Source organism: Carcharodon carcharias, chromosome 5 (assembly GCF_017639515.1).
Source record: "Carcharodon carcharias isolate sCarCar2 chromosome 5, sCarCar2.pri, whole genome shotgun sequence".
NCBI classification, from domain to species: Eukaryota; Metazoa; Chordata; class Chondrichthyes; order Lamniformes; family Lamnidae; genus Carcharodon; species Carcharodon carcharias.
Genome location: NC_054471.1, coordinates 134409807 through 134428519, shown reverse-complemented (window position 1 = coordinate 134428519; position 18713 = coordinate 134409807).

Below are 18713 nucleotides of genomic sequence, written 5' to 3'. Positions count from 1 at the left end.
CAAGGTACCCAGGCAGCTCCCATGACGCCTACATCCTCAGACACTCCCAGGTGCCGGGGCTCTTCAGTGCTCCAGCCCGACTGAATGGATGGCTGTTGGGTGACAAGGGCTATTCATTGAAGAAGTGGCTCATGATACCTCTCCACCACCCAAGAACAGAGGGAGAGAAGCAATACAATATGAGCAATGCCTCCACAAGGGCGGCAGTAGAGAGGACCATAGGTCTCAAGATGCGCTTCCGATGCGGGGATCGTTCAGGGGGTGCACTACAAAACCCCCCAGAGCTTGTGTCACTGATCGTGGTTGCATGCTACGCTCTCCATAGTCTGGCACTGGCGAGCGGGGAGAAAGCCAGGCATTGGAGGAAGCCTGCTGGCCCTGCTGTTCTCTTGGCATTGATGACCTTAGTGGTTGTCCTCTGGCCCGACGAGCCTGTGCTGGCCCCACCTGGGAGGGAGCGGTCAGTGCCACAGCTGACAACTCTCCAGTCACCGCAGCCTCGTCAGATGCCACAGTCACTGGCGGAGGGGCAGAGGAGCTGCTGCCGTAATCCAGGACGCCCTGAGAGGAGCCCGCAGAGATGATAGGCTGCACGTGCGCCAATATGAGGTCACTCTGGACCTCCCTGCACACCATTGTTGGATGGGGACCTAGCTGGGATGCTGGGTGCCTCATCCATCTCCCGCACTGGCACTGACCACCTGAGATCAGCGCCTGTGTGAGGGCTTGATGGTCTGAGCACCACCCCAGGAACCCCTGATTCTTACCCTGGAGCTGCCTCTCCATGAGAGTCGCCACTCTCTCAATGGAGGAGGCAGTGCGCTCGCCCAAGACAGTCAATGCAGTTTCACACTCTGCATGGACTCCTCCATAATGGAGACCATGGCACGCAGACCCTCATGGGTCTCTGCCAGATCCTCCCCCACATCCCGCTGGACATCCAGCATCTGCCGCCTAATGGATGACGCCAGGCGCTCATCATCAGCCTTCGACTGAGCATTATCCTGGTCTCCAGCAGCCCTCCAACTGCCGGCGCCCTGGGCATTATCTCCCTATGCCTGCACCTCAAGCAAACGTGAACTGCTCTCACCAATGTGCACCGAGATACTAGCTGCTGATCTAATACCCACTGACATGCTAGTATCTGCACTGGTGCCTGCTACAGAAAGCGGGTGTAACGTAGGTGACAGTGATGCCCGGTGGTCTGCTGCCATCAGGGGTAGACATTCGGGGTCTGCAGATTGGACACCTGCTGGTGAATCCAAAAGGGAGAAGAAGGATGTGTCATTAGTTAAATCATCACACTGTCACTGTGCATGCCAAGCACCCTGGGGAGACAATGGAGATCTGCATCATGGTGTCATCATCTTTCAATGATCAATGGGGACTACAGGTTTGAGGCTCACATCAATGAGAGACTGCACTAGAATGGTTGCACAATCCAAAAGTCTCACTTCTGTGCACTGCACTCTTACTTTTTTCTGGAGCCCCCACCTCTCCATGCCCAGTTGCACGGGGATTGTGCTGGTTCTCCATCTTGCTTGAACTGGGAGAGCATCAGTAAATTGAGCAGGCCTCTGCCTGTATGTGCCCTCTCGACCTGGTTATGGCTTGTCTTCTCTTGAAAGGAAAGAGGAGCATTGACTAGTCCACTCTCTATCAGCAGCACCATTCCAACCTGGCCAAAGTCAGCTGAGGAGCACCTTACAGGGCACATCTGAGTCGTGGCCTTTGCGTCACAAGGCACTCAGTCCAAGTAGTCAGGGCTCACCCCCTTGGCCAGCTCTGGCGTCATTGAGACTAGGCATTCAGACTCAAGTACCCCTGAGGTCCACGAGGGGATGGACACACCTTAACACTTCTGCACACTGATCCATGCCAACACAGTACTCTCCCTTTCTGAGCACAGCAGGTTATTGAAGCACTTCTGGCACTCCACCCATGTGTGCCTCACCACGTCATGGCTGCTCATCCGGGCTGCCACCTCCTCCTATGTCTTCTTGGTAAGGTGCAATAGCCCCCTCCTCCCATCTCTGGGGACAAGCGTGTCCCTCCTGGCAGCCACTTCCCCCAGGAGGACAACGAGGCACCCATCAGTTAAGACGGGAGCTGAGTGCCCACCCAACCTGCCTTCCCGCCTGGCGTTTGCTGCCGCACCCCAGTGCATTTTCAGAACGGCAGCCAGACATCCTTCCTTGGCAACCTTTCTGGGGCTGCCTGGGCCTTTTTTATACTGGCCACCTAGTCGCCATTGGAACCGGTGGCCAACAAGCCCCCGCCCGCGTTCATCCCTTCCTGGCCAGTGACGAGTTGCGTTTCTCACTGGGCAGGCCTTAATTGGCCAGCCAGCATGAAATCACGGCCAGCGGTCAGTCAGTTTCATGGCTGCTCAAAGGCTCACCCTCCCCAGCTACCCTACGAGGGAAAAATCTAGCCCCTTCTCTTTTTATTCATTTGTTATAAATGCTGGGCCAGCATTTATTGCCTGCTCTAATTGCCCTTGAGAAGGTGGTGGTGAGCTGCCTTCTTGAACTGTTGCAGCCCATGTGTAGGTACACCCACAGTACTATTAAAGAGGGAGTCCCATGATTTTGACTATTATAAATTTCAGGTCTGTAGTGAAGTTCTCTTGGGGCAATATTTTACGGACCTGTCGTGGTGGGGGTGGAGGCATAAAATTCAGCAAGCTGTTCAATAGTCCATTGGTGTCAGCAGGATTGTAAAATCCCTCCCAGTGTAAAATTTCGCCCTTGGATTCTGTGAGCAAGAAATAGGGTTTGTTTGCGCTTGTTTTTTTTTTGCTGTGTATGTTTTGATGCCAGCACTGCCATTTTGGATTCCAGCCAATGCCCTCTCTTTACCTTGTACAGCTGAACACTCATTCAGTGCTATTTAAAGAGTTTATTAACCACCTACATGTTAGCTGATTGAATTGTTATGGCTGTTGCTGCGATTCTACAAGTGTTTGGTGCATTCTACAGTTGTTCTATTTACATAAGTCTACAGGGAGTGGTGTGACAAGTTCTAAAGGACTTTTTGCTGACTTAAAGATTTCTGCACCAATCAGTTGCCCCCAGAAGTGAGTGCACTAGTGAGCATTTCCATTGAAATAAAGCATGATTTAGAGAATGAGCAGAGGGTATCCAGAGCAGGACAAGCTGCTGGAAGAGGGAGGAGGAGGAGGGAGAAGGGCTTTCAGCAGAAAGCCAGAACCATCGAGGGTGTTCAAAGAACAATCCTCCCATCTAAACCTCAGAGAAGTACAGTGTGTCAGGTGTCTTTGCTTTAATAAGGATATCATCACTGAATCTGCCATCTGCTGCAGCCACAACTGCAACCTCAGAACAGGGCGAGGACCGCATTGCCAGTGGCTGCGAAGCTGACCATGGCGATGAAATTTCACATGCCTAGCTATTTCCTGTCTAGAGCTGCATACGCTTGCAACATCTTACAGTTTGCCAACCGATTTTCAGGAAAGGAGGCCACTTTGGCTCCCTATCAAACAATCAACATTTTGTTCTCTCTTATCAGAGGGAAGCAGGTGGAAAAGCCCATGGCTTCTTCAGGATTGCAGGCTTTCCCAAGGTGCTGGCTGCAACTGACTTTATGGACATTGCTTTGTTCATGCCGCATTTCAATTCTGCCCTATACCACAACTGAAAGTGATTCCACTCCTTCAATATTCGTACATGATGAATCATGCAACCAATGCCGTGATAGCCTTTCAGCAATCATGATTCCTTCATTCTGCACTATCCACTATGTTAGCTGCATTTGAGCCACCAACAGCAAACCAAAAGGTGGCTACTGGACAATAAGGGCTATCCACTGATGATATGGCTGATGACTCCGGAGGACTACTCACATATGTGCATGCAGCGGGCAAAATATGAGAGACAATCTGCCTCACAAAATGTGCAGTTGTCAATAGTCGTAGTGGTCTGCTGCATGGTACACAACCTCGCCAACGTGAGGGGCAGACCTTGCCACTGCATAGACAGTGAACAGCTGTGTAGAGGGAGGGAGAGAAAGAGGGAGGGAGGAAGTAACCTGGATACCTACTTTCTGCATGAGTTGCCTGTAAAGAACCTATCCATGTGCAAAACCAGTAATCACAACACCAATTTCCCATTCACAAACACCAAAGCACCTTACCTCTCCCCTGCAGCACGACGGGTGGAAAGCTGCTGAGTTTCAATGGAGGAGACTGCAGATAATCTTGAAGGACAACCTCAAGCAGCGCTAGGCCTAGAAGGCTTGGCTTGGGGCAGCAGTCTGGGCTGGTTGGCTGAGAGATAACAACAAGGGCACCGGTGGAGTGGCAATGATGGGAGGACAAATGCTGACTTCCTGAAAGAGGACAGCAAGCTCTTTCCTCATGCAGCCACTGCCATTCCCACCTCCCCAGAATGGCACCTCAACAATCTGAATGATCAGTTGGAGGGCAGGTGGCTAGGGCTGCTGTGAGCCCCTGCTAGTCTCTTTGCATACGGTAATCCCTGTCAGTCGTGGGGCTAGAGGTGGTCTCAAACAGACATTGGGCCCTTTAACAGATTTGTCAGAATGAGCCGTGGAGTCTTTTCTCTTCATGCAAATATGGTGTCAGCACACTTCATGTTCATAATGAGTGTGCTTCCTGCCTGCCATATTGTAGGCTTAGGGATCTAATTGGGTGTGGTGCCATCAAACTTCTAAGCCATAATGACTTTGGCCTTACAGTGAAAGGCAGACAGCCTTTTCTTCATATACTCACGGTTGTTGTACTTTCTCCCTTCTTTCTTTGTTAGGCAGGTCAAGCCCTTATTCAAGAACTGGTCCCCTGAATAGCACAAACAGAGCAGGCAACTAATTATTTTCTAAGGTTAAATCACCTTTAGCTTCTGAGAAGTCTGATCGGACCTCATCGAGCATACCAACCACTATAAGGTTGCAGATTTAGACTTGTTTTAAGCCTCCAGGGCGGCAATGAATGACTATTCTGTATAAGTCATTGAGTGAAGGGCCTGCAAAGCGTTAGTTAGACAATGATGTTAACCAAAGAAGCTAGAGGCCAGATGAATCCATCAATTCATTTATGAATGACCTATACATTAGGTTTTTTTTGCTCTTTATTCTTTCATGGATTGTGGATGTCATTGGCAAGGAAAGCATTTGTTGCTGTCCATCACTACCTTGTTAGGCCATTTCAGAGAGCAGCCAAGAGTCATCCACATTGCTGTGGGCCTGGAGTCACATAAGCCAGACCAGGACCAGGTAAGGATGGCAGATTTCCTTCCCTAAAGTGAACCAGATGTGTTTTTAAACAACAGTGAACGATGGTCACCATCACTAATCCTAGCTTTATATCCCAGATTATTTAACTGCATTCAAATTCCACCAGCTGCCATGGTGGGATTTGAACCCATGTCCCCAGAACATTGTCCTGTGTCTCTGGTTTACTAGTCCAGTGACATTACCACCACGCCACCATCTCCCCCATGGAGTCTTAAACCAAGAGTAAATCAGCAACCTTCTAGTAGTCGGCATGCTCGCTGAGGCGTTATCAGGCTACTTATAAACTAAAGATGATGTAACTTTAGAAAAAGCTATACAGAAAAAGCTGCAAGTCAGGCGGAGCTATGGAAGCAGAATCGGTACATAATTCGGGGAGTCTCCAGAGCTCTGGAGATGTCCATCATTATGTAGGCCCAAAGTTCGGAGTTCCGTCCACCAAAAAGCCCGCTCAGCAGGGAAGTGTGTACAAGACTTGGTCTTCATAGAAAGTTGATGAAGTAAAGCAAGATGAGAATGGGGCAATATTCTGGAATGAATTTCAAAAGCTGTTCCAAGGACTGGCAAAGCTAATAAATGAATATCACTTCTCTCTTCTCCCAGATGCCAAATCCACCTGCTTATTTACTCCGAGGAGGGTACCACACCCTTTGGTAGATAAAGCCAAAGCAGAAATCAATAGGATGCTGCATCAAGGCGTAATCTCACCTGTTACAGAGCCCACAAAATGGTGCTCAGGGATAGTGACAGTCCCTAAACCAAGTGGCAAAATCAGGCTCTGTGTCGACCTGACGCAGCTAAACAAAACTGTTCAAAGAGAATTGGGCTGTTCAATGTCTTCTGTAGATGACAATCTTGTGAAGTTGTCCAAATATGTTCTTTTTACAAAGCTGGATACAAACAGTGGAATCTGACAGATACAACTTGACCAAGAATCAAGGTTGTTGACAACTTTTATCACACCCTTCAGTTGGTATTACTTTAACCAACTTCCCTTTGGCATATCCTCTGCGCAGAATTTTTTTAGTACACAATATTCAATATCCTCAAAGGCAGAGAGGGAACAAATGGGATGATGTGCTTATCCATGGTGCTACCAAAGAAGAGCAAGACCATAGAGTCTGTGAGTTTTTAAAAGCACTTGAACAGGCAGGCCTCACTCTGAACAAAAAGTGTGAGTTTGGCAAAACTACTATCACATTCTTACGATGTATTATACAGCAAAATGGGATAAAATAGGCCCCAAAAAGATCAAGGATGGAATCTTCCTTTCCAGAGACTAAGTCTGGTGATGGGCAGGAAAGTCGGAGTGATTCCCACTGGGTGGCAGGATGGCTGAACATGGGCAATCTTCTGCTTATGCATCGGCGAGGATCTCGGCAAACTTTGTGGCGGGGCAGGCAGGAAGTCACCCACCCTACCGTTGCGTCATGGGGTCAAAGGTCCTGGTGCCATATTTAAACAGCACCCAAACAATCATTTACTCACTACAGGCTAGGAGCTCCAGATTCCACATCAAGCTGAATGTCCAAGAGAAGAAAGTAACCTTCGACTCCATGGTTCCACAAAAACTCCCTGGAGATTCTCCTCCAGGCCAGCCAGGAAAGATGGGAGGTGCTGTTTCCTTGGGATGAGAGCAGGAGGCCCTCATACTTGACCACGGCAGCCTGGGAGCAAGTCATTGGGATGGTTAGCGCACATTGAGCCCAAAAAAAGGAACAGCTTGCAGTGCAGGAAGAGAATGAATGTTCGCTGCACTCCACCAGTGTAAGTGCACTGTCTATTCACTACAAACCCACACTTTCAAAAGGGCATCAGGTAGTCTAAAAGTTAGAGTCCACAGGGAAGTCACACACAGCCAGCAGATGGGACATCAGAATTGAATGTGTGGCAGCTACTTTAAACTCTCCATCTCATATTAGTTCCTGGACAAACGGCTTCTTAATCACTTACTGTCACATGCAGTGACAATAGGCATGCATACTTCCAAACTTCTCATTCACCCAATGGCCTCACGACCAATCCTTCTGTCTTTCTAGAGGATAAGATATTGCATAACAAATGCGAGCATTCCAAGAGCGGATGGGATACTCTGAAAATTTGTCCCTGAGTAGCTTTGAGGAACAGAGCACAGAGCTGGCAGGAAAGGAAAGAGACCGTGTCTGTGCAGAAGGCAAGATCAGCCTCCCCAACAATGCAGGGAGGATGCATCCAGTCTCCATCTACAATATTCTGGCATTGACTCTGAGTGATCTTTAAAGTATTAGCCTGCTTAGTCAATTACTAATTCTCTCATTTCTGTATTCCAGGTACCAGCAAGAAGAGGGAAGGCATCATCCACCAGATGCCACAGCCAAGGTCTCTGACACTCGGGCTGCTGGAGACCCCGCTGAGTCCAATTCAGCTGATGAGCCTCTGGAATCAGCTCTAAGACACTTCTTGGAGATCCAGAATCAGCCAGGGGAACATCAGGCAGAGCTGCCAGATGCCATCTGCAGACTGGACTGAACGCTGGAGGAGTCCATCCATGTTTTGTCTGCTGTAGTGGTTCTGGCATTCCCAAATTTCCATGGGAAGGGAATGGGGGGGAGCCTTGGAGACGCAGGTCCAGCAATTTCTGCCTGATTTGTGCTTGGATCTGCACTGCATCGCTCTAGCCATGGTTGCATCTCAGCAGTGACTCAGCGAGAGGGAAACAGGGCACCTTAACCTCCCTCCAGGTGCCCCATTCCCTTAAGGAAGTGGAGGGGCCCATAAGGCATCCACAAGGAGGAGGACCGGTGACCAGGCACTCCAGGGACATCCACCCAGGACACTCCAAGGGAGGCCTATCACTCTAACTCCCCTCTTCCATGACCCTATTCCCTCCAGCACATCAGGCCAAGGAGGGTGCACCTGCACCTGAGCAGGAGAATCTAACCAGGCCTTGGGTCACCAGAGGACACATGCCGAAGTCATCACAGTCAACAGCGCATAGCAGTGAATGGCTGCCTCCATCTCAGCTGCAGATATTAGGGCTGCTCCTAAATATAGCAGTAGGGTAAGAAAATTAAAAAGTATTTAATGCACATTGGTGGCACATTTGTATGCTCATTGTATTAAGTTGTCACTTTGGTAAATATATTTTGAATCTATCTGCTTCCAAGTCTCATGGATTCCATTGTTCTATTTTTCCATAATAGAATACTTCTATTATAAAAATAATATATTTTTCTATTATTTTCTTCAAAGTTTTGCAGTCATTTAAGGCTCAAGAATGTCAGTCCCCAATTGTGTCCCATCAGGAACTTAAATTGCTCCAGTTCTCCCCCATTGCCACTAGAGTGAATACTCTTTAATGGCACTTGTGCATCATCAAGCAATGGCCATCATTTGTCAATGTGCTACCTGCCTTATACTTTTGTCTATCCCAGATTATGATGCTTTGGCCTCGGGAGAAGTGCTCATCGAAGTTATTGCATTCATTGCTGCTGTGGTACTGATGTCAGTTGTTTGTGGATGGCATGAATAGTCGTGGCAACTTAAATCAGATTTGCCTGCCTCAAGTGTCATCTCGAATGATTTTCAGGCATGATAAATTGTTTTAGGCACTGTAATGTTAACAAACAAAATCCAAAGGCTTGAATAACTGCCTGGAGGAAGATGTAGTGGGTGTGTTTAATACTGAATGTCCTTCCTTGGTGCATTGTTATTCTCAGTGAACACAATGCTGAACTAGGCAAGTGGGGAAACAATGGGCACCTGAGACTTGACTACAAGAGGAGTTAGAGTGTATGATTGAAGAAGTGTGTACTCATCATGCTGAAGCCATTTCCTGAGCTCAAATTGACTTTTCTTGGACCTGCACAGCTCCTTAGCAAGAATGTCAGTAATCCTTGGGTAAAGGCATAGCTCTCAATTTGATTTAGAAATCATTGCATGACATGGCTTCCAGTGACTTAGGACAGAGAAACAGGAATGGCCTTATGTGCTGTACCATCTTGAGGATTGCAATGTTCTCAATGTGATGCATAGTCAATTCTCTAAGGCCTCTGCAGGGCCAAGCAGGAAATAATGCAACCTCGGCTGGTGTGTCCAAAATGGGTGTCCAAGCTATCGCTCTAATGGAAAGGTAATCTAGGACAGGCACTTTTAAGGCTTCCAATGATTGTAGGGTCCCGAGTGGTTGCACTTCAGCAAACCATAGTCCTGTTGAGGCAGTCTCAGTGAGGACAATGCAAACAAACCTCGAATCTTAACTGCATGATCAAGATGCCAATGTTTCTGGTTTTATGATGTAGGAATGGCAATTGGGTGGCATTAGCAAGATGATGCCTCATCAATCTGCATTGAGGAGCGATGGCGATAGGACATATGGTACTCTCATTCTGCTGCTCTCTGTTGAGCCATCCATCTGGTTATGCCTGAAAAAGTGATTTATCTGGTCAGTCCGCATTATTGAGCAGGTGTTAGGGTGACAGGAGTGCATTTGAGTTACAGCCACTTATAAGCGATCATGCACACTGACTCGGTGAGGGCATGGGTTAATGTGTTATTCCATGTGAAGTTGCCCAAGGTCATGGGAGAAGGGAGTGCTGTTGAGGTTCTACAGTGGCCATATATCGCCAAGGCTATGCATTTAACAGTGGTTTAGCTTATTCCAAGAATGAACACCAGGGCCGATGGTGAGCACTGAAACTTCCCTCATCTCTAAGAAAGCCCAGAGCTTTCAAGAGAAATGCTCTCTGACAAAAAAGGTGCTGGGGCTTTCCAGCCAGCAAAGACAAGAGAAATAAACAATGGTGAGAATGTCTGCTCATTACTGTTCCTGGAGTCCAGTAGCTATCAGATTGTTACAGGCACATCTGCCACATCGTACCCGTGCTTTGGTCTCTTCATGTGGCTCATTGACATCCTGGACCTCATCAGATCCACGCCATTTGACATCCTCCTCATCGAAAGAGACTTGTCCTCCATGTCTCTCCCCACTGCCCAGCAAGACATCTCCTATTTGCAGCACAAGGCTATTCAGGGCGTAGCAGACAACAATAATCCTGGACACTATCTGTGGTGAGCATTGGAAAGCTCCACCAGAGTGGTCCAAACATCGGAAACGCGTCTTCAGGAGGCCCATCATCTGCTCTAGCAAGGATCTGGTGGGGGAATGAGCACCATTATATCTCTCTGCAGTAGCGCTCTGTGGACAGTGAACAGGTGTCATCAGACAGGTTTTCTGGAGTATATCTTTTCCCCAAGGAGCCAGCCCTGTAAGCGGCGAGGTCCCGCAAAGATCTGTACCACCTGCGAGTGTGTCAAATGGTAAGAGTTGTGAGAGCTCCCTGGGTACCTAGCGCAAACATGAAGGATTTGCCTTTTGTGATTACAAATTAGCTGGACATTGAAAGAGTGAAATCCTTTTCAATTGATGAATCTCACAGGCTGGGGCCAGGGTGTTCTCAAGGCCACATGTGCAATCATGGTGATCTTCACTTGCAGGAAACCAGGTTATTGTTGTAACCGCGCTCCCACGGTCCACAGCCTAGCTTTTATGGAACATAGGGTGGACTCTAGAGAACAGGGCATCTGTCACCTCCTGTGTGCCACCAAGTGGCAGATGCTGCAAAGGTCCCCAGTGGAGCCCTGGAAGGACCCGCTGGCAAAAAGTTCAATGCATTAGTTACCTTCAATCTCAATGGCATAGGATCCCCCCAAGTCCTTGTGCCTGCAGATCTTCACAGAGAAGGTGGCAAATTTGAGCCACCACATCCCTAGACAAGTGAAGGCAGCTTTGGCATTGTCTTTCACTCATTTCTACATATAAGCAGCATCTTTGATATACCCGTGATTGGGCCACTGGTCTTCATTGCATCTGCCCCTCTTTATGAGCGTCTTGTACATGTTGGGGCACCTCACCCTCTTGCTGCTCATACCAATGCTCATCCTAGACTTGTGCCAATTGTTGACCGGCCCTTCTTCTTCTCATTTGTATTAGAGAAATAGCCTTGGCAGGGTTGTCTGCAGCCTGCGTTCTCCACACCTCTTTGTATCTATCAATGAAGACATTAGATATCTTAAGGAGTTTTTCCCTTAACTGGGTTCCCATCATCTACAAGCCAGCAGGCTAGTGCAAAGCCATTGGCATGGCCTTCATCTGGACATTGCAGCCCCATGGCAGATGAAGGGTACCCTGGAGAACCATCAGTAGCTGCTTCTTCCATTTATACATGACTGCGCATGCAGGCATAGTACCTTGATCAGGCTGATTACAGGTAGGTCTGAGGACTCTCTTTCAGTCAATCATCAGCTTGAGCCATGAGCCCAGACACTCTGTATGAGAGAACACATCCTTGGAATTATGGAAAGAGTTTAAGCATGATGCCTTGTTAGCCATAACTATTTATCTGGGATTAGTGAGGTTAGGAGTGTGCACGTGGTTGCTGTCCAGCAGCTGAGCCCCTTGAACGAATCCACCTCCATCCCTTTTTCCATGCCTCAGTCAGAAACAGATAACCAATCACACCTACTCAAATTCAACTCCAAACCTGAATGGATTCTCACAGGAATACGCGCCATTAGTCAAGGAGCAATGCTCCTTCAATGGACACTTGAGCTTTGAGAACAGAACTCAACTGAGCCTGGTTCTCTATGTCTTGAGTGAATAATTATTAGCATGCCCCTTCACTCGATCCAAAAGAGAAGTCCTGAATTCCTCCCACTTGCTTTGATACCCCTCCCGTATCATTTTTTTCATGATTGCTGTTCTAGCTGCGACATTACTGAACAAAGAAGATTTGTGCTCTCCTGAGATTTATGAGTGCTTGGACCACCTCCCAATCCCCTGTCACCCACCAAGTTCCTCCCATCCTCCTCTACAGTCACAGCCTCCTAATTCCACTCCCTCCCCTGACCATTCAGCCTACCCTTGTTACCCGTGAGCCCATTATAATTTTACGGATAGTCCTGTCTCCTTCCCATTTTCTTCAATGTTGACATCCCCATGCCCCTCACTAATCTGATCCCTTCTCTTCTGGAGGCCAGATGCACCCTTACTTTTAGAGGCCATGCCCCACCCCTGGCCATGAGACCATCCACTACCCCTCCATGACATTGGAATTACCTCTGTACCAGATCCAAATGCCTCTCCTGAAGGTGGCTGTGCCCTGTCTGTCCCAGTATCATGCATCAACCCCCCAAGACCAAATGAAATGGATGACTGACACACCCTTCACACAATTCAGTGCACAACCATTACTGTCCAAGAGGACTTCCATCACCCAAGACCTGGACCAAGACATACATGCCATGCAATGCCTCTAACATGCCCTGAACAACCTAGCCTCATTCCCCACACAGCCTCTTAAACATGACCCCCCTAGACAGACTTTCATCCTTGCCTTCCTGTCCTATCCAGTGCCCCCCACAACCCTGCACCCCCCCACCCCCAACACCCCCACCCCCCTCAGCCCTGCCTCCATCTCACCCTTGCCCTTCAGTCCATCCCACTCCTAGGCCTGCTTCCATCTCACTCCTCTGTGCTGGTCCTTCCTTTCCCTCGCCCTGCCTCTGCCTCACCCCTCCCCATTGGTAATCCCCCCACCTAATCCTGCCTCCGTCCCACCCTTCTCTGCTGGTCTTTGCCTCCTGTGCCCAGCCTTGGCGCAGCTTGTACTAGCAGCACCTGACATGTAGCAGTGAATGGAATCAGAAAGCAGCATCTACTGACCTCAAACTTGTGGGTGATGTGATGCTCACCATGTGTGCACTACTTATGTACAGTTGTAAAACAGGACGGTTTCATTAACTGCTGACAGGGAACTTAATTTGGAGGGGGAATGTGATTCCAGCGAGTTGGCCTTTTAATGAGTATTCATGACATGCAGATGAATGCAAATGGAGTTCCCGCCATTGCTCGTCGGAAAGCTCAGTCCAAATCGAACCCACCTTGGAAGTCGGGAGAACAAAATTCCAAATTGTTTTCCCACCGTCAGGAAACTGATTTTTTGACTCACATCAAATTAAGTACTCCCGTGCTCCATATTCTCACTGTTGGCAGGAGTGGAAGGTTTCGCCCCAAGGTGATCACAGAATTTCAAAGCCCAAATGTGTTGTTGATGTGAAAAGACTTTTAGGTTTGGTCAACCAGGTGGGGCAATTCATCCCAAATTTATCTGCAACCAACGAGCCCTCATGAGACCTGCTGAAAAAGGATCAATAATGGTATTGGGGGACCGAGCAGCAGAATGCACATGAGAGGATCAAAGAGCAGCTCATCTCTTCAGTCGTGCTTGTGTCCTTTGATCCCAAACTACGGCTTAGACCGTACTTCTACAAATTCAGGAAGATGGAAAGAAGGAAGAAACCAGTTTATTATGCCTCTAGACCATTGACAGACACAGAAACACGTTGCACTACAATTGAAGAAGAAGCATTAGCAGTGTTGTGGTCCTGCTAAAATAATTTCCGACTATCTAATTGGCTTGCAGCCCAGGATTAAGACAGACCATAAACCTCTGGTCACTCTCCTGAACTCCAAGGAAATCACAAAGATATCACCAAGAATACAGCATTTTCAGCTCACTCATTCACTGCAACTCGACAATGGAGTACATGCTTGGAAAAAGTCAAACAACTACAGACCCCATGTCGAGAGCTACAATTGACCAGGCTACAAGGCAAGACTTGGTGCTCATCTCTGAGGTAGAAGCACATTCTTCCACAATAACAAAATCCCTACGCAGTCTCAGAAAACAAACCGAGTGAGATTAGAGAAGCCCAGTTGAAGAACACAGAATGCATTCAGCTCAGATCATACTGCCATGAAAACTGACCTGAATATGTCCCAAGCAATTAAGTGTTAAGACAACATATATATCATGAGCAGCCACATATGATGATTGCTGATGACCTTCTAGTCTTCAATGGCAGGCTGGTAATTCCAAGACCAATGTGAGAAAATCTCCATGGTGGTCATTTGGCCATAACAAAATACAGAGCATGGGCACAACAATCATGGTGGCCTGGAATCTCAAAAGCCACAGAACAACTTATTTGATGTGTCATACTTGTGCCATTAACAACCAAGAACCTAGAGAACCATTACTACCAAGAACATTTTTGTCCAGTCCTTCAGTGAAGCAGGAATTCAGACCTAACATTACCTTACATGATCATGAGCAAGTAAGGCATAAGGAAGAAACTCAGGGATAAACAGTCCAGATGGAATAATCGCAGGCATTGAGCAAAAACGCTATTCACATTAGTACCTGGACAAAATATTTGGATAAGAGACCACCAGGCTGAAGGTACAGTCCTGGAGCAAACTCAGCAGCCATGAACATAGCTCGTTCAGACACCAGTTGGAGTTCTCCAGAGAAACAGAAAGGCTCTGATACTGTTGAAAGCCACAAGAAAAGAATCCGTTGTTAATGATTCTGTAAGCATGACACTAGATTTGATGACCAAGGTACTCCAAAGAAGCAGGTCGCATTCAGTCCGTGTAAAGAAAGTGATGCTTCTTAGCATGCAACCTTGGTTGTAAATAGTTGTAAATAAATAGTTTTAAGAAAAACTTAATACAGCCTATGACCAATTTGTTCATAGCATAAGAGGAATCTCATTCAGCCCGAAACCAACATGAAGCAAAGGACAATGACTCAAACCACTGCCATCAACTTTCCAGTAGTTGGGGGCTAAATTAAGATAAAATAAGAAATAGGAGCAAGAGTAAGCCATAATCTCTCTTGAACCTGCTCCACCATTCAGTACGATCATGGCTGAACATTTACATCAGTTCCATTTTCCTATCCACTCCTCCTATCCCTTGATTTCCTTAAGAGATCAAAAATCTGCTAATCTCAGCCTAGAATATGCTCAACAACCGAAAATCTAGGGCCTAGAATGTTACAGAATCACAGAATCACACAATGCAGAAGAGGCCATTCGGCCCATCGAGTCTGCACCGACACGTGAGAAACACCTGATCTACCTGCCTAATCCCATTTACCAGCACTTGGCTATTAGCCTTGAATGTTATGATGTGCCAAGTGCTCATCCAGGTACTTTTTAAAGGATGTGAGGCAACCCGCCTCCACAACCCTCCAAAGCAGCACTTTCCAGATCGTCACCACCCTCTGGGTAAAAATGTTTTTCCTCACATTCCCCCTAAACCTCCTGCCCCTCACCTTGAACTTATGTCCCCTTGTGACTCACCCTTCAACTGTGGGGAACAGCTGCTCCCTATCCACCCTGTCCATGTCCCTCATAATCTTGTACACCTCAATCAGGTGGCCCCTCAGTCTTCTCTGCTCCAAAAAAAACAACCCAAGTCTATTCAACCTCTCTTCATAACATAAATGTTAAGGCAACATCCTGGTGAATCTCCTCTGCACCCTCTTCAATAGAACTGCACACAGTACTCCAGCTGTGGCCTCACCAAGGTTCTATACAACCTCCAACATGACCTCCCTACTTTTGTAATCTATACCTCGATTGATAAAGGCAAGTGTCCCATATGCCTTTTTCACCACCCCACTAACATGCCCCTCTGCCTTCAGAGATCTATGGACACACACGCCAAGATCCCCTTGTTCCTCAGAACTTCTTAGTGTCATGCCATTCATTGACTACTTCCTTATCAAATTACTCCTTCCAAAGTGTATCATCTCACACTTATCAGGGTTAAATTCCATCTGCCACTTATCTGCCCATTTGACCATCCCATCTATATCTTCCTGTAGCCCAAGACACTCAACCTCACTGTTAACCACCCGGCCAATCTTTGTGTTAGCCGCAAACTTACTAACTCTACCCCTCACATGGTTATCTATGTCATTTATATAAATGACAAATAATAGGGGACCCTGGTCATAACATTCAAGGCTAATGGCCAAGTGCTGGTAAATGGGATTAGGTAGGTAGATCAGGTGTTTCTTACGTGTCGGTGCAGACTCGATGGGCCGAATGGCCTCTTCTGCACTGTGTGATTCTGTGATTCTGTAACATTCTAGGCCCTAGATTTTCGGTTGTTGAGCATATTCTAGGCTGAGATTAGCAGATTTTTGATCTCTTAAGGAAATCAAGGGATAGGAGGAGAGGATAGGAAAGTGGAACTGATGTAAATGTTTAGCCATGATTTTACTGAATGGTGTAGCAGCACAGATCCCTGTGGTACACTACTGGACACTGGATTCCAGTCACTAAAGCATCCTTCTGTCATCCATCCTCTGCCTCCTAAAACTAAGCCAATTTTGAAACCACCTTATTAAATTACCCTGTATCCCATGTGCATTTGCCTTCTTTATATGTCTCCCATGTGGGTCCTTGTCAAATGCTTTGCTGAAATCCATATAAACTACATCAACTGCACTACCCTCATCCACATACCTGGTCACCTCCTCAAAAAATTTAATCAAATTTGTTAGACATGATCTCCCTCTGACAAAGCCATGCAGACTATCCCTGATCAAACCTTACCTCTCCAAGTGGAGATAGATTCTCTCCTTCAGAACTTCCTCCAATAGTTTCCCTACCACTGATGTGAGACTCACTGGCCTGTAGTTCCCTGGCTTATTTCTACAACCTTTCTTAAATAGCGGAACCACATTAGCTGTTCTTCATTCCTCTGGCACCTCCCCCGTGGCCAGAGAGGGATTAAAAATTTGGGTCAGAGCCCCTGCGATTTCCTCCCTTGCCTCCCTCAGCAGTCTGGTACAGAAATCATCTGGACAAGGAGATTTGTCCACTTTTAAGCCTGCCAACACCTCTAAAACCTTATCACTCCCTATATAAATTTGCTTAAGAACCTCGCAGTCTCTGCCCCCGAGTTCAATACCTTCATTCTCATTCTCTTGGGTGAAGACAGATGTGAAGTATTCATTCAATGCTCTAGCAATGTCCTCTGGCTCCACCCACAGATTGTCCCCTTGGTCCCTTTTGGGCCCTACTCTTTCCCTGGTTATCCTTTTCCCATTGACATACTTACGGAATATCTTGAGATTTTCCCTATTTTTATCAGCCAGAGCTTTCTCATATCCCCTCTTTGCTCTCCTAATTGCTTTCTTAAGCTCCACCCTGCACTTTCTGTACTTCACTAATGCCTCAGCTGATTTGCTTCCCTTGTGCTTGCTAAAAGCCTCTTTTTTCCTTCTCATCGTAACCTGAATATCTCTGGTCATCCATGGCTCTTGGGCTTGTTACTGCTTCCCATCACCTAGAGGAAACATGTTGAGCCTGTACCCTCCCCATTTCCTTTTTAAATGCTCCCACTGCTCTTCTGTAGGTTTCCCCACAAGCAGCTGTTCCCAGCCTCCCTTGGCCAGACCCTGCCTTATTTTTCTAAAATCCGCTCTCCCCCAATATGCTCAACTACTGAAAATCCACAATCCTCTAGGGTAGATTATTCTGAATATTACAATGCTGTGAGTGAAGAGATTTCTGCCTCTGTGATAATTTTTGTTTTTATGTCTTCACACACTTCCATTAGAAAATAAAGGATGGGATTTTCTGGTCCTGCTGTGGCAGGACCCTTGTGGAGGGTGCAATGGCCCAGCCAAAAGTTCATTGACTTTTGGCGGGACTGGACAATCCTGGCTGTGGATGGGGTTGGAAAATACCACCCAAGGTGAAGCAGTGAAAGGATTTGCAGGCGGATTAATAACCTGGCAGCTGCAATGGGAAAGCTCCTGCAATTATACTTTTATACCTGATATCCCTATAGGACAAGACAATTTCAAGGGCTCCTACAATTCATAAGATCAGGGTGTCCACCCACGCGTACCAGACAAAAATATCCCACTCGATGTCAATCCAGAAGTCATAGCCAGATAACCGGTCTCCATTTGTCAAAGCCTATCTGGAGCAGTGTTTGAACCCTGTATTTTCTAACTCAGAGGTGGGAATGCTAACAACAAGCCAAAAGCTTGGTTCTGGTATGATGCTGTAACTGGAGTTTATGAGAGAATTGTGTTTCTTTAAAGTTTATATTAGGTTAATTTGCCAGAAAAAGAAAATGGGATCATGCAATTTGAATTGAGGGGCGAATTAAAAGCCAGATAAGGGATTGCCTGGTTGAGATGTCATGTATATTCTTGCAGATACATAAGGTTATCATAAAGCTTCTTCATCTGGGAATGACTGACTATAGGGAATGCTAGTGGATGGAATTTTTGCTGAGAGACAGTAAAAGAAACAAATTTGGCCCTAACAGGAATTGGCAGTTGTGTTGTAAATGTGCTGGTCTAATCCTCCTCCAGTATTCCCACCATGCACTCTTATGAATTTCAGCATTCATCATAGCCATCTGGGTGATTTGTTTCAGTATTACTATGACATCTAAGAGGCCAATAATCTTTTTCAAGATGCTAAGAAACCTTGGAGAAATTACAGATTTGGAGACTTATGTTTTGTGTGCAAGCTGTGTAGCATTTGGGAATCATTGTTAAAGTGAAAGTGTTGATTGAATGATA